The sequence below is a fragment of the Chrysoperla carnea genome, chromosome 2, assembly GCF_905475395.1.
Source record: "Chrysoperla carnea chromosome 2, inChrCarn1.1, whole genome shotgun sequence".
In the NCBI taxonomy this organism is placed as follows: Eukaryota; Metazoa; Arthropoda; class Insecta; order Neuroptera; family Chrysopidae; genus Chrysoperla; species Chrysoperla carnea.
The window spans coordinates 25,276,177-25,294,413 of NC_058338.1; the positions used below are offsets into that span (position 1 = coordinate 25,276,177).

Sequence of the window (18,237 nt, forward strand, 5' to 3'; positions counted from 1 at the left end):
TTCTAAATCAGAAGTATGTCTTTTTTAAACTAATACTACAATTATTTCATATAGTAATAACTAATAAAAGTAGCTATAAAATTAAATTCTTTAAAAACCAAACGTATTTGACTTCTAAATATAATATCTTCAATTTTTAGAAAAATATATTGTAAATGAAAAAAGTAAGCTCCACATTTATAATGTACCAAGGTACGAATAGAAAATAGTTCCTACCGAGTATCCCATGACACCTCTCGATCTTTTTTGAACTTTATTTCTACTTTTTATTTCAATAAAAGCTTCTAATTTATCTTTTTGTACATAAAAATAATTTTTATTTCAATAAAAACTTCTTTTAATCGTATATAAATTAGCATTTGATGGAAGCGTTGGAAAGAAAGGAGTAATAGAATGAACAAACCATATATTTGTTTGTATATAAAATCATTCAGAAAACAATCGGTATATGTAACTGAAGCAAATATATATTATTCAAAAAGTTATTGAATATTTTATTTTATAAGATTTTAAAATAATATTGTTTAGTTGTTTTTGCAAACAGGTATTTATTACAGTCCAATAAGCTGTACCTAACCAGATAGGACGAACGTTTGAGTAAATGTTATCTGAAAAAGCTTGGGTTTCTTTTAGCATCGTGCAAAACAATCCTTCTTTTTTTCACTTCAATAAAATATTATTTTGGAATAGTGAAATCTAACAGCGGTAAAGATATTTAAGAGAGAGGGAATTTAAATTTCAAATTTGAACTCTCTATAGCACTTATTTATACAGGCTTAAACCTAGAACGTAAAAACTAAAATGTGTATATTTATCCTGATACCTAGAGGGCCATATTCGATTTCCGGCTATGATGTAATTTTTGCTTCCCTTTCTATTTGCTTCAGCTTTAAATAAGGTTTTTACCACTCGAATGTTTCAGTACCTACATGTCTTACATCATATGTTTCTCGTTTTTTAGTGAAGTTTAGCAACACGTTATTGACTGACTTACTTATGGTACTTACGGTAGTAGTATGGTAGGTAAGTATAGGTAGTTATATAAACTGTGGTAAATGCGTAATATTATTTTATTCAATCATAAATTCTAATAGAAAATAATAAAATATAATATTAAATATTTATTGTTTTTTTATCTTTATGTAATATTTTTTTTCAAATTTTTATTGTATTTTTATATGATCAAAATTAATTCAACATAAAATCAACAAATAATAATAACAATTATGGACATTAAATATTATAACCTATATATACCCACTTATATAATAAAGGTTGAATAGCTACACTAAGCGAATAGTATTTTATGCCGCTTACACACGGAAAAATCAGGACAGTTATGTTGATCAAAGATATTTTGAAGGTACAAGTACTCGAAACAATTGAAACTATAAATATCTACTTTATCGATATACACTAGCGTAAAAATCTTTTTCTTAAATACTTATTCTAGATCATAGAAAACTATTTTTTATTTATATTTTTAAAAGTATTCTTTTTATGGTAACACTCTATACATTTTATGGAGCACATTATGTATAGTCTTTAGTTTGTTCAATTCTATGTTTTTGAAAGCTTTTGACTGAGTAAAAGTATTCAGATCGTAAATACATTAGAAAGTTGCACAAGTACGGAAAATTTTGTAATGAAACTCTTGAGTCTATAATATCTACAATATAAGAAAACCCATGTTGTCAATTATCTTTTCTAAGCATTTTTTAACTAGAAATTTTGGAGTTTGTATAGGTGTTTGGTTGGGTTGAACTATACAGGGTTGAACTTACCAAAATAAGCTCATCAAGAACAACAACAAAAATTTCAAAATTTGGATCAGATGCCTAATTTGGGAGATGCGGGTTTTTTCAAAAATTGATAAATTTGTTCATTCACTGACTATAATTCGATAACCAGTAGCCTATGATAATCAGTAGACCTTAGAAAATTTTATTTAACATATTTTATTAAACTATGGAAGGAATTAAAAAAAAAAATAGAATGATTTAATTGGATTTGGTCAAATTAAGTGGGATATTTAAGTTTCACATTTTTGATACTATGTGCTTTTAGTTGTATGACTTTTTTCCTTAAGTAAAATACAGATGTCCCATTATTCTTAGCAATAAATAATTGCTAATAATAATGGGAATGAAATAATTTTAATTCATTTTATATTAAATAATATTATGTCTAGTATATCATAATCTATTCACGATTATCATAAATTTTATATCGTCTCCTCAAGATTTCAATATTGTATGTTTTTTTTTTATTTATTTTATTTACGTGAGCTACTATATCGTATATACCGGTTGTCAATACAGGTTTATAACAAGTCAAAGATAGAGGAAACGTTTAAATGAGAAAATTTTTTTTTATAATTAAAAAAAAAAAACACTTTTGTAGGTAATATTTTTTGTTAATCTTGTACGGCAGAAATAGAATGCAAAAATTTATCGACACTAGTTTTCCATTCAATTTCTACAGAATCTAGGTTAGGTTACATTGGCTGTCCGCGAAAGACGCATTTAGGCTATAGAGCCCGTTGTGATACCATATATGTGTTTTACCACCTTTCGGCTGATAATTTCATTTATCAGCTCCACAATTTCAGAGGATGAGTGCACCTCCTTGATGCATATACCATGCACTACACCAGCCCATCACAACTATTAATTAAATTAATTTTGTTGCGACGGCGGGAATCGAACCCGCTACCCTAAGCATACCGTACAGAATCTAATGAATGTACAAAAAAATGTTTTAACAAAACTTATTGGTTTTTTTTATAAAGACTAATCTTTGTTATTTGAAATTTTTCTCTATATCTTATTGCTTACAAAAATTGAATCCAAAACACACGTTCATACGTGTAAAATGATTTTTCAGCCTAGACAGTTTTGAGCATGGTTGGCTTTTAAATGGCCTTGCAAGTCCAAGTCAAATTTACGGTTTCTGCGTGTGTTGCCCTTCAACAAACAGAACAACTCTTAGTTGGAATCTTTTTTCCAAAATTCTTGGATGCCCACCCGGTATAGTAGATAATGATAATAAAAAACAAATGTTGTCTGACTTTATGTATAAAAAAAAAATTGTAATAAATTATTAATTGTTACAGAAAATAATGAATGAAATACGTGACAAATAGATAAGGTGTTGTTGCTTTTTATTTTTTTTATACGCTACGAAATAGAAATTAAAAACTTGGTGGAAGAAATTTTAAAAATATTATAAGTGTAACTAGAACTTAATAAAATGCAAAAAACCTAAGCTTTTAATGTATTGTAAAATTTTATTGTCAAATATAAAATAAATTACGATTTTTGCTCAATTTCAGTGTTTTTGTATTTTATAAATACGTATTTCGGCAACCAAGTAGTCATCATTAGCTAATCGTAATTACTCTTATGTTACTCGTTGCTAATTTGGTAGCGGACTGCACCGCTAGGCTGAAAACTTAAAAAATCACCTGTATAATGTAATTTTATTTACACATTGACCATTAAAAAAATCGTGTTTAATTTTAGTTTTTATTGTTATTTGATTTTAATTTTGTGTAAACATATAAAATTTTGATAATAATAATTTATTTTTATAATAATTTATTTAACAATGTATTGATATCATTAAATAGTGTAGTATGCGATATGTTTGATGTCTGGATTGTAAATATTGATCGCAGATTTATCAGATTGCGAATGACCTAATTTTTAGGAAAAAAAAAATACAAATTCCTTTTATTCATTTTGATATAAAAATTTGTGAAAATTTTTGATTATTTGCGAATATTTGGAATATTAAAAAAAAAAAAAAAAAAAACATGATTTTTAATTAATTTTTATTTGAAGGTTTCGGATTGGATTTGGACCTGGTAGCAAAAAGTAAGAATAATTTTAACATACTTTTTAAGTAAATATATAACTATTTTCAAACATGCTTTTGGATATGACTAATAACTTTTTCATTTTTTACTTTAAAAGTATGCTAAAAGGTTACCATCGTTTACGCCACAAAAATGTTACCCTCATTTCCGTAGCTAATTTGAATACGGTATTGAATAATCAGAAAAAAACTAACGGTGTTAATTTCTTAATTTTAAGTGGTTGGAAAATGACTATATTTCAGCTCATGCTTTGTTTTGGAAGAGCTCCCTTCAATGAATAGTTGCTCCTCTTTTTTGAACTTTTTTTTGAAGGTATGAACTGAATAAAAATGAAAAGAAACCATGATATTTGCGAAAAATAAATCTAATTTATAGTTCAGACGTATAAAATATGAAAAAAATTCTTCCCGAAAAATCGGAAAACCCCCTAAATTTGAGTTTTTCAGTTCTATACATGCTAGTAAGAAGGAATTTTTTTATGCGGTTGATCTATAAATTAAATTTGTTCGATCTCGGTTTTTATTGCAAATACGTCAAAAGTGATCAAAAACGGCTTTATAGAAAATTTTGATATCTACATTTTTTATTTTACTTTTTTCCATCGGAGGTTTTCGAGATATTTTCAATAAAGTGATTTTGGGCCATTAAAATGATTGCAAATTTTAATTCAACTTTTTTTTCTCGATAAATTGGATCTTATAATATATAATAAACTAGTTCTTCTAAATAATTGAAATAACTATAAATTTAAATAAAAAATTGTTCTAATAAACATAAACTAATTTAATTTTAATAGTTTTGTATTAAAATTGTTACTTGATATCGATTCACAAATTATATTTTTATTCAAACAAAATTTAATAAATTTTGTAACAAAAAGTTTTTAAAAGTAAAAATAAAGTAATTAATTATGTACAAATGAAAAGAATTATTTTTAATTAATTTTTATAATATAATTTTTGAAATCGCTAGTAACGAATTTATTGTTAAATAATCATTGTAAAGTAGGTATTTAAGGCAGTCAGAAACCTTGCGCTTGATTGGAGAGGGGATTTTCATTGACCCCGATGGGGTAGTTTTTTTTTGAAATAGGTGTAAAATCACCACTCGGGAGTTTCGTCACACTTTGTGGTATAAAGAGGTGGAGAAACATCTTCATAGACTCCATGGGGATGAAGAAATTTTTAGTGGCATTCGATATCATCATCTTTCATCATCATAGAACTTCATCAAAGCCCTCCGAGTTACAATTTTGTGTATATATTAAAACTGAAATGCTTCTTTGCTCTATTGCCACCCTTTACCCCCCCCCCTTCTTTTAAGTGTTCCTTGAAGTATTAAAATATTTCTTTGTTGATATATTCGAAATCAGAGCCGCCTGAAAAACCTCCGGGCAACCGTTTTGGAGATATTTCAATATCAATGGTACGATGCCTCATTGTCACTCCTGGCCCCCATATTTCTATCTCAACGTGCATCAAATAGATTTTCAGGGTGATATTCATGGTCAGTGACCTTGAATTTTTGGTCATCTACCATAAAATGAATCACCTGGAAAATGCATTCAAAAATTCATACCTGACGAACACAAATGCATATTGTGATCGAAGTGACATCAAATCTCACTTATTATAATCAATTCCAAAATTATATTCAGTTCTCTCCGAAGCAAGAGAAAATAATATACTCTTATTTGTCATGCATTGAAAATGAGTTGGATAACCAACCAAATGTGCTACAAATAAATTTTTTTTATATTCACATTGTTTATAATTTTATTGATATAATGATGAAATGTATACCTACTGTATTAGGAAATAACTGCTCTGTGTAATCAAATCTCTATAATTTTTTTTCTCTTAAATCATATTCATTATATTAAAATGAGAAATATCGTATTACATTAATTAGTTATTTTAAAATAAACACGTTAATTAATTTTGCGTTAAATTTTTAGTTACGGTACCTACGTTTAATAAATTTGTAAATTTTAATATAATTTCTTAACATTTTCTGAATAATTAGAAGTAATGTAACTATTTAAAATTCAAGCCGATAAGTGGAAAAGTATTATTTGCTAAATAATAGGCATTTTATTTGAATCCGAACTATTTTATTACATATAAATATAAACGAGCAATCTCGGGATAAGCTCTAACGATTTTGATGAAAATTCGTATACAGATAGTATGGTGGAGATTATTTAAGTTTTAAGGTAAATTTTGAAGGGAGCAAAATTAATGGAAATTGTGTTTTGAGTTATTCACTAATTTTTCGGTCGAATATATATAAAAAAAAAAGTTATTTCATTATTGCGCAATGGAAAATAAAAAATTTAAAAAAAAAAACTTTTTAAGGGAAAAGCTTTTATTGCATTAAAAAGTAGAAAATAATTTTATCCATAAGTCACTCATAGCCGACTATTTGTAAAAGCTTGAGGCGGTTAATTTAAAATATCAAAAATGAATCGGAACGCCTCATCTACTCCACATGCCTAATTATTTTTCGATTCATCCTTTCGATATTAAGCGCCTCAAGCTTTTACAAATAGTCGGCTATGAGTGACTTATAGAAAAAATTATTTTCTACTTTTTAGTACTTTTTATTAAAATTTTTAATTTAAGACTAAAAAAATGTATTTATATAAAATATGGTGAAAGATGCATTCATGCATTGTCATCCAAACTAAATGTGCATGCAAAATTTCAGCTCAATCGGTTGAAGATATCTACTCCAAAATTGAGTTCAAAGAATCCACCGTAACATCCTTACATACATTGGAAGTTAAATAAAAGCTATTAAAAAAGGCAGGAAGTTTTTTTTTATGTCGAAGGGCAGCATTTACTTCAACTCTTGTAATACTTGTCAACTGACCGGGACAGAATTTGCACCAAATATAATAACTGATTTAATATTTTTTGACTTCAATATGTGATCACGGTCTTGTATTCAGAGAATGATATCTCCATTGGACTAACAAACTTGATGTATTAAAGTTTCCAGTTTTAAATAAAGCAATTTAATTTAATGTGTGTGATATATATTGTAGACGGTAAATCTCAATCATCGAAGTTTATTGGCCGTGTATTTATTTAGAATTGCCATGTTACGTGTTTTGCTGCTGTTCTATAATAATTTTTTAATTTGTCGGTTATTGATCATTTGATATTTCTGTTTTCAGGTATCAAATGTGTTTAAGCTGCTGAAGCTAAAGTTATGAGAATATTATTAGCTTTATTATTTTCATTTTACGAGGAACAAAATAGGTATATTTAATACCAAAAGATACATAATAGGCTTGTTAATTTCATTTTAAATATAAAAAAATCGTGGTAATAAATAACAAAATCTAGTTTGGAGTAGAGAGAACGATTTAAATAATCTTTTATGGCCATATACTTACAGGGTGTTCTATAATTGACTGCAGAACTTTCGCTTCTTCAATAAGATAAGATAAAAAAGAAGAAAAAATTATTTACCTAATTTGGATCTGTGGCCTTATTTACGATATAATTAACTTGCTCTTATATTAATCAATTAATAAAAATTACATTAATAAAAAAAAAATTCATCCATTAAAACACTACTTAGGGTAGTACTATCGGTAATAGACTTTGCATCCAGAATTTAATGAAACTTGGCATAGTTAGGGGCCTTCAGAGAATTGAAAATCTGAACGTCCAGTTTTATGAAATAAAATATTTCCCATAAGGATCAATGTAAAAATATCTTTTTTTCAGTTCTCTGAAGGCCCCTGAAAATTTAACTGGTTAATTATGGTATAATAATGGACAACCATGCCAAGTTTCATTAAATTCTGAATTCAAAATCTATTACTGATAATATTACCTTAAACAGAGGATGGGTTTTATCACAAGGAGAAAAAATAACTTTATTTGGTTACTTATATTATTATAAAAACTAACCCATAAAAACCAAGTTTATCCAACCATATCTTATTAGCATGTATTTATCAAAAGGGACCGTGTACTCAAAAACAAACCACACTATGTATATTGTGTTGAAGTTGTAATTGATACGATGTATAAGAGTTTTTTTTAGCAATTTTAGGTCACTCTTTCACCTTAATGACTCCTTATAACTGTATATTTTTACCGTCCGCAAATATTTCATTTTTCCGAAAACATGAAAAGACAAAAATCTTACTTCAATAAAACGCATCTTCTAATAAGAAATGTAGAATGAGGGAAAAATATGGCTTTAGTGATAGCTGCTTACCAGTATTTTTTATTGCACAGTAAGTGACTAAAATACAAATTTTTACGATAAACTTTATAATTATTAAAATATTTTGTTATGAAAATATTCATATATTTTTTCGTTAAAAAAAAAAAAAAATAATTTTATTAACGCCAGTAAATTACAACAAATAATAATAATAATTTTTTTTCTTACAAGAAAAGTTCAAGATCTTTCACTGATCCATGAGACATGTTTGTTTTTGATATTTTTTTTATTTTTATGTTATTATGTAAACATATTGATTATCACTCTAAGTATGTTTTATCTTTTTTTATTGTGCAATAGTAATATATATTTTAAATAAACTCTCATTTTAATTATTATAAAAAGAAGAAATAATGCATTTTATGTACAATTACAGTATGCACCAATAATATATATTCGTTGTGTACGCAGTCATGGTAGGGACAATAAAAAAGATGCCAGCGCTTCCAGTGAAAAATTTTGGCAATAAAGGAGGCTGTTATGACTAATTTTCAATTCTTTACATGTTAATGTTATAGAAATGTCAAATTAAAAGTATTGAAAAACACTAATTAATTAAGCTTAATACATTAAAAATTGTGAAAATAAGAAATCAAATTGCACAAATATTATTTTCAAAATGTAAATTATCATAATTATTTATTTAAAATTTGTGAGACAATAATATTAAATTTTCAATGTAAGTCATAAATGCAATCCATACAATCTATAATTAAGGTAGTGTATCGTTACCATGGAAACGCTTCCAATAAAACTCACGCACGGTGCGAATACTACTCATCAAAAGTACTAAAGATAAATTTAAAAACACGAGATTTAACTAAACTCTTAAACCTGCATCGTTGCGAAAAATTATCGAATTTGGAACTGCAAGAGCCCATTTGATAGCTTGTACTTTTTTATTTTAGAATCTAGGGCGAAAAAAATTGTATCACCCATTGCCGTTCGATTGAGGGTGAGGAAAGTTATCCCTCAATTTTATGTGTTTTAAGTTCAAAAGCATGCCTAAAATTTAAAAATTATTTTACCACAAATCTGTTCAGCCCTCTCAAAAGTTTGTTTATTTTTTTGAAAATATTTTTTTGGACCAATATATTCCGCTTTCCAAGCAAAATTGACAATTATGCCTTTTTTAAGTCCTTGCAAAATATTTCCCACTTTTTGTTAAAAATTTTCCACCTTTCACTTTTAAACATTTCCTCAATGATCAGCTTTAGTAAATTCAAAGAATTTTTTTTGGCCTGGCTCTTAATCCATTTCTTTACAATTTAGATCAAACTGTATATGTTGTTAATTTGTTTATGTTCATTTATCATATTATTGTTTATCAATTCCCTTTTTATATGTTTTGTTTATTTATTGTAATTATATTAGAAAAAAAATTATATAAAATTGGGTGGAGTTGTTTTATTTATTTTATATTAAAAAAAAAGTAATAATATTTTAATTTTGTTTAAAAATATTTTTATCTTTTATTAATTAGTTTATACTACTTAAATATACCATAATATCTCTATAGTCAATAAGTAAATAATTTTATAACTAATAATTATAATTTTATTACGTTAATAAAAAGCTTTTCAAAAAAATGTTTAAAAAAATGGTTTCTAGGCGCTTCCACCAATTTTTATACAATTTCAAGTGCATTATAGAAAAACATTTTTATTAGTCATTCATATTATTGTTTTTTTGAAAGAGTACAATACAAAATTCCGTCAGTTAAAATTAAAAAATTTATATATCAAAATTATGAATTTGACCTTTACTTAAAATAAGTAAAATTACACATGAGCAGTCGTGGCCGAGTGGTTAAGGCGTCTGACTAGAAATCAGATTCCCTCTGGGAGCGTAGGTTCGAATCCTACCGACTGCGATAATTTTTATAATTTTTGTCGATAAAATAAATAATGGTGTTTAACTTTCGTTTCTCTGACATATACGCCTATAACAAAGACCACCCACATCATAATTACATTTTTTCATGTGGGTGGAGTCGTTTACTTCGTTCTTATCCAAGTGACGACAATGTGATTTAATTTACCGCCCCCATTAATTGTAATTGTTCACACTGATTAAGTCTAAGTAGATAAACGGTCAAAGTCTATCGCCTTATAAGGCTTGGCCAATTAGGCTCATTTTTGTGTTTACATAATGATTTTTAAATGATTATAGATTGTGTAGTCATTAAAACTTGTTGTGGGATTCCTTAAAACGCTTATAAGTTAGTTTAATACTGTTTAGAATTTTAAAGATGGATGCTATTATTGCTTAGCAAAAGGAAAATTAAGAGCCAATTTTTTCGATATATATCATAGTTTTCGAGAGGTCAAGGCCTAAATATTTAGAGAAAGTCACTGTTTGGAAAAAATGCACTATTAAATGACACAAATGACATATGAGATGGGACACATTCTAAAAGGAAAAATTAAGAGACTCTCAGTTATAGACCATTCATTTATTTTAGCTACAAAATTTCTTAAATATTTTTTAGATACATGAACTCTTTTTCTAGATATCGAACTCTAGACAAATTATACTTACAAGAATAATTTTAAATAGAACAAACTTTGAAACGAGATAATATAAGGAATGTGAATTTTCAAGAAAAAAAAATTTATTTTGGTACACCTTAATTACAAATAACAAGAAAATGTTAAGTGCAAATCTCTAAAAATAAGACGCAAACTGCGAAATTTTTTAAGGATTCATTACGAGGAACGCAAATACTTTACCTAACTCTATTACCAACTCCCGCCCTTGTATTTAAATAAACTCTCTGATTGATAAAAACAATTTCAATGATGCATATATGTTTTGTGCAAAATAATAAATCATTTTTAAAATTTTTTTACTAAAAATATTTTTGTTTTTAACATCAATTCGCAAAATCTAACATCGATAAACAAAAAATCATTGATTTGTTCTGTTGTTATCTTCTTTAGGTTCCCAAATATGAGTAAAAGGTCATTTTTAAAAACATGTATTTAATAAAAAAATTTTCCTGATAAAATTCAGACTTTAACGCTATAATTTAAAATTTTAAAATGTATCTTGTATACAGATATACCTAGTAAAAAATTTTTTTTAAAAGCCGTATTTTTTATTTTGAGCAGTCCTAATAAATTTACCTACTTCCATAATAAAAATATAGAGACCCTATCGTAAGAGGGTTTTGGAGGCGTTTCCATGGTAACGATACACTACTTTAATTGTAGAATTGTATGGATGCATATATAATTGCATGGATTGCGTTTATGACTTACATTGAAAATTTAATATTATTGTTTCACAAATTTAAATAAATAATTATGATAATTTATATTTGAAAAATAATATTTGTGTAATTTGATTTCTTATTTTCACAATTTTTAATGCATTAAGTTCAATTAATTAGTGTTTTTCAATAACTTTAATTTGACATTTTCTATAACATTAACATGTAAAGAACTGAAAATTAGTCATAACAGCCTACTTTAACGCCAAAATTTTTCACTGGAAGCGCTGTCATCGATTTTATTGTCCTTACTATAACTACGCATACAACGAATAGATATTTCGGAGATAGGCGCTGCTTTACTTACTTTTGTATACTAAGCGAATAGAGGCTGTATATTTAATCATAGTTAGAATGACATGCTAAGAAAATACAATTTTGAATGCACTTTAATTAAATAACAAGCAATTGGAATAACAAGGTTGATATATTGTGTATCTATTAGACTAAATTCAAGGTTTTAATCTTGAAATGTTTACATGATAACATATGACAGGGTGCTATAATTGTGACCTCTTGCATCAGTGTCGTTAGTCGTGTGACAAGAAAACTTGCGATATTATACAGTATAGTTCCTTTTTTATGGTAAGTACGGGAAAAAAATCAATAAAATTTCATAAATGTCATTCTATTATTAGGAAAATCAATGCAATAAATATGGCCTTCATAGTTCATCTGAAATTTTAATGTTATTACTTAAAAAAAAAAAAAAGAAAAATTTTTTTCTGGAATTTGATAAAACTCGGTGAAAGGGGTAATTTTAATCCAAAAAGTATAAAAAACAGGTTAATTTAATGATTGGGTGCAGAATTTCTGAGATATCGCAATATTTGGATGGACTTTAGTCCGTATCTCAAAAATTCTTCGGCCAGCCATCAAATGCACCCGATTTTTGGGTCAAAATTACCTTATATATTGAGTTTTATCGAAATTGAAGATAAAAAAATTTTTCGATTTTTGGCAATTTTTTTAAGGGGTGTACCCCTTTGAAAAAATCGAGAAAAACGCAAAAAAAAAAAATTGTTTAAGAATTTGATGAAACTTGGTGGATGGGGTAATTTTGATCCAAAAAGTATAAAAATCAGGTTAATTTAATGATTGGATGCAGAGTTTCTGAGATATCGCAATATTTGGATCGATTTTTGTCCGTATCTCAAAAACTATTAGACCAGTCAACAAATGCACCCGATTTTTGTACTTTTTGGGTCAAAATTACCTTATAAACTGAGTTTTATCGAAATTGAAGATAACAAAAATTTTTCGATTTTTGGCAATTTTTTTAAGGGGTACCCCTTTGAAAAAATCGAGAAAAACGCAAAAAAAAAATTGTTTAAGAATTTGATGAAACTTGGTGGATGGGGTAATTTTGATCCAAAAAGTATAAAAATCAGGTTAATTTAATGATTGGATGCAGAGTTTCTGAGATATCGCAATATTTGGATCGATTTTTGTCCGTATCTCAAAAACTATTAGACCAGTCAACAAATGCACCCGATTTTTGTACTTTTTGGGTCAAAATTACCTTATACACTGAGTTTTATCGAAATTGAAGATAAAAAAAATTTTTCGATTTTTGGCAATTTTTTTAAGGGGTACCCCCTTTGAAAAAATCGAGAAAAACGCAAAAAAAAATTGTTTAAGAATTTGATGAAACTCGGTGGATGGGGTATTTTTGATCCAAAAAGTTTGAAAATCCGGTTAATTTAATTGGATGCAGAGTTTCTAAGATATCGCAATATTTGGATGGACTTTAGTCCGTATCTCAAGAACTATTGGACCAGTCGTCAAATGCCCTCGATTTTTTAAATTAAAATCCATAAAATTGTGAATAAGTGAGGGCTATCACGTGATAGTCTAAAGGAGAAATTGCCCAGCAAAGCGGGCGGGTATCTGCTTATAACTAATAAAATAATTAAAAGACTTTAATAAAATGGCATACATGAAAATGTTTCATTTTTCGTAGATAGCATTTTAAACCAAAATGGGTGTAATATGTTAAAAAAATATAATAGAGACGACTTTTTCTTTTTAAACAAATACACTTATTTAGTTTTCAAGATAATCTGGACACAAAATTTGGTGACAGCATGCATTTAGTGGCACAATATAAAATAAAAAATAAACTGTGGCCGAAAAGTTTTTCATTCGAGTATCTAACTCGAATTGTTCTAAAAAATGTATTCTCGATAATGTTTCAACGGATGAATTTTCTAGTACAAACATATTTTTCAAAAATTTTAAATTTTAATAATAACAATAATATTCTTTGAGCTTAGTTCAGTTCAATGTATGACGTCAGTTATCATATATGAATTGATAACAATTTTTTTTTTTTTACTTAAAAAATGATTTATATTGATGATGACGTCATAAATATGAATGTATTTCAATAATAATTACCACATAATTACTAATAATAATATATACATGTGTTAGTATTAAAAATATTAATTATTTGATAATAAACAACTTATTAATAGCAAAAAAGAACCTCGTTGAAAAAATAATTGTCATTAATTGCGATAGAAAATAAGGCGGCATCGCAAAGAGCGCAAGAGATTGTGTGTTTGACTGGGAATTTTGTTGAACATCTTTTTTTTACGTCCATGTGTGCACATATTAATCCATTCCTATTTTCCTTCATTATAGACACATAGTCACACATAGTCTCTTCAACCCCTCATACAGACGACGTATAGGCTTGACTTGTCCTACTTGAAATAACTTCAAGTCACTGTATTATTTTCTTATCTCTATCTATAAGATTGAGGGCCAATTGGTCAACATAAGTTTCAGCTTCATGGAAAGAAGAGTAGAGGCCCCTCTTTTCTTTTTGCATCGGGACCAGTGTCTAGCTAGCTACGCCACCGCCCACTGTAGTTGAATAATAGTAAGATTTACACAGTGTAAAAGTAAAATTCATCAGTAGAAAGCTGCATTATCAGGACTAACATGGGCTGTATTTTATTTTCAAATAAATTAAATTTCAAAATTAAAATCCATGAAATTGTGAACAAAAGTGGAGGATATATGAGGACAAGGGAAAGTGAAGACCATAACACTTGTTTTTAAAGTTTTAAAGAAATAGAACTTTTAGCTTGCCAATATTAATATATTTAAATATATTTGGATTGAGAACTTGACAGCGTGGACAGTTAATAAAAAGTAATAATATAAAATGTTTATATGAAAATTAGAAAATAAATTCCAGAACTAGGTACGTCAAATGAAGTAGTTAGGTATTTTCCTTTAATGATTAAGTCTTTGAAAAACAAAACCCAATCTTGACCGCATGCTATCTTTAGTATAAATTGGTTCGCTGCGATAAACTCTCGGCCTTCTGCTTAACTTTAGTGATGCAATGTACAAATCGTACCAATTTCATAAGACAACGGTGTGGTTGTGTGTATCCATGCTGCGATTACAAATGTGTCGATTTCGAACTTCGAAACTAGGCAATTCGTCTGTATAATAAATTTATAAGTTTTAAAACAATTAATTCTATAATAAAGAGAGGTGAATCAAGTTTTGTGATTGCAGTCTAAAAGTATTTAATAAATATTTGTCCACATTCTTTAGCCTTTTTTGTGCGTGAGTTGCAATCTGCTTCACTTATTACAATATGGATAGATTTATATATATTTATTTTAAAAGTACTTTATTGGTAATAGGATTTTTATTCCCTAAATATTTGTCTTCTCAGTTGAATTGGTAATAAATAGTACATTAAAATTTAAATTATATTGATTTCAGTTTTTGAAAATGAGTTTTTATTTTGATCACATATCTAATAAACCGAGAAAATTGTTTAGTTTGAGTTATGTAATTAACACTTCATCTAAATTCCATTTGTGCTCAACATTCTTAACCGAATCACTCTATTAGTGATACTCGGGAGGCATTTTGTCTTTACTATAAGATGCCAGATAATCTAGCTATGTTTTTCTATGGTTTTTCATTAGGTTTGCACGAAGATTAACATCGGGATAATTCCTAACTAAGCCAAAAATAGCTGCATACCTCCTCCCTCTTATTTTTATTTTCCCTATCCCTACAATTTCCTTATTTTAATGACATATTCTGTACAATTTTTGTATTGTTTAAAAAAGAATGAATAAATTGAATTAAATATAAATACGGTGGCCCTGTAAGCAGTTTTAATCCAGAAGTTCGGAAAGAAAATTTACTTGCATGCAATATTATTATGTATTGGATCATAAAAAACGTATATACGATTTAACAAGTGAAAGTAAACAATTGACTGAGTTAATTGTTGAAATACCATGCATAGTCAGTGTTGATTTCTTTATCACATTACACATACAAACATGTGACACATACATAACTGATGATAATCAAGTATAGTACATATTATAAAATTTCCGCTTAATTGGCGCCCTTACGGGTAAACAGTGATGTTTACGAAAAAATGTTTCAAACAAAAGTTGTTTAATTTTTGATAAGGGCCATTTTTTACATTTGAACTTTTGTTCTATCTCTAACGGTTTACAAGACCCAATTGACCAATGATGCTCATTTACGAACTTGACCTCACTTTTTACGTCCTGAGTACGCTGTAAAAATTTCAGCTCGATATCTTTTTTCGTTTTTGAATTATCGTTTCCACAGACGGACGGACGGATGGACAACCGAAAATGGACTAATTAGGTGATTTTATGAACACCTATGGCAAAATTTTTTTCCTAGCATCATTATTTTTAAGCGTTACAAACTTGGAACTAAACTTAATATACTATGTATATTTCATATATGCATGGTATAAAAACGTCGGAAACAATAAAATGGAAACAAAATGTATAAATTTTGTATTAAATTTGATAAATGTGTTTGTGTGTGGTATGATTATTGATCTCGGTAACCTTCTTTTCTCTGTTTATCATATCAAATTTTTTTATTTATTATTCAAACTGTTCTGCTCCCCATTGACGATAAAAAAAAACATATTTTAATTATAATATTAAATTATTTATTATTTATATGATCGCATCATTTTGAAGTAATGACTTTTAATTTTTTTGTGATAATATGGATAAAAACATCCTAAAAATATATATCAAAAAATTAGAAATAGTTACATTTCTAAAATTAGTTTTTTTTAAATTTTTTTTATTTAAAATTTAATTCTATCAATTAAATATAATGAATTTGAAAAGTTGTCCCGAAATTTGGAAATATTAAAATGAGTAATTATTATTTAGAGTTATTCTTTTGTTGAAGACTTATAAATAAACTATTCTTCAAATTTATTTTATTATAGCCATGTCGTTAATGATTAATTGTTTACTTTAAGTTTTATTATCCTTTATTTTAACAAGTACACTTTAAGATATAAAGTCGATTATATCTACGTTTTACTAAAAATTAATCGTAAAAACATTTTTTTTCACAAGCTAGTGCATGGGAAAAGGCAACTAATGCTGGTTTTAAGTCAATAAGTGCATTTAAAAAAGTTACCACCAAAAACTATTATTAATATTCTTTAAGTTTTGAGTTTTAACTTGATATCGAAATTAAGAAGTTTTTCTGTGTAATTATTTCGTGAAATACCCCAGTTAAACTCCAGTATGACCCCAGTTAAACCCCAATATAATAAACATTGTAATATTTAATCGTTTGGATGTAAAATTTAAAATTACCGATTAATTCTCACATTAACTCTCAAAGATGTACATTGTGTAGTTTGAGGCTGTGACATAAGGAGTTATACGTGACCAAGCCACGTATAGCTTTTTTTAAATCTGTTGTGCAGAAAAAATAGTTATTTCATACAGTTTTTCAGCAGTATCACATTTTAAAAAATTTACCATCAAGGCTAGCATCACCTATGCTTGGTCGTAAAGATGTAAAATGTGGATTTTATGCGAACTTATTTATGGTCATTGATGGTGTGCTTGATATGTTCACTTTTTGACGGTCACTGCCTTTCATTTCTCCCTAAAATGTGGGACTTCCTATCTCATATTAACAGTACTGAAGTGAGTAAATCCTTATCTTCCCCTTCATTATGTGTTGAAAGCTTTTGACTTTAACATACCTCTTAGTCGCCTTATTAGCTCAGTTGGTTAAGGCGTAACCAATTCCGTCCGCGGTAGGCTTAGGGTAGCGGGTTTGATTCCCGCTGTCGCAACAAAATTAATTTAATTTATAGTTGTGATGGGCTGGTGTAGTGCATGGTATATGCATGAAGGAGGTGCACTCAGCTTCTGAAACTGAAGAGCTGATAAATGAAATTATCAGCGGAAAGTTGGTAAAACCAATATATGGTACACAATGGGCTCTATAACCTAAGTGTGTCCTTCGTGGACAGCCAATATAGCCTAACCTAACCTAACCTAACATACCTGTTCAGCTGAATTAGTGTTTTTGGTTTCATAACTTTAATATGAGGTTGGCATCTTCGAAAGGGGTCTTTTCCGAGCATGGGTTTATGATACTAATGATGCTTGTTTTGGCATACCCTATTAGCACCTGGGATATTGGTAATTTATTTGGATGATAAAAATGTAGATCCAAATTTTACTATATCTCAATTAATCTTCGACAGTAAAATTTTCTAAGGATACAGGTGAAGTTAAGCAAAGATTATCCATTACTATTACCTAATTGTTCGTTAAACGTTTTGATCATATGGTGTTAAATCAATCATAAATGACATAAATACTTGTAAAATTGATAATGTTTATTACAAAATTATGATATTTATAAATAAATTAATAAATAAATATAAAAGATTCATAACCTAATTGAAAATCTAGAAATATTGTTTTAATATAAATTTAAATGTTACTACAAATTACATATGATGACGCATCAA

General features: G+C 27.6%; 1 protein-coding gene and 1 non-coding gene across 5 annotated transcripts in view; one reads left to right on the forward strand and one right to left on the reverse strand.

Annotated features, from left to right (window-relative positions):
- Positions 1–18,237, reverse strand: part of LOC123292495 (forkhead box protein D3-A-like) — an 82,683-nt gene that overhangs the window by 17,084 nt on the left and 47,362 nt on the right. The window lies entirely within an intron of this gene.
- On the forward strand, positions 9,920–10,001 carry Trnas-aga. The gene has a single exon. It is a non-coding gene; the product is annotated as a tRNA-Ser (tRNA).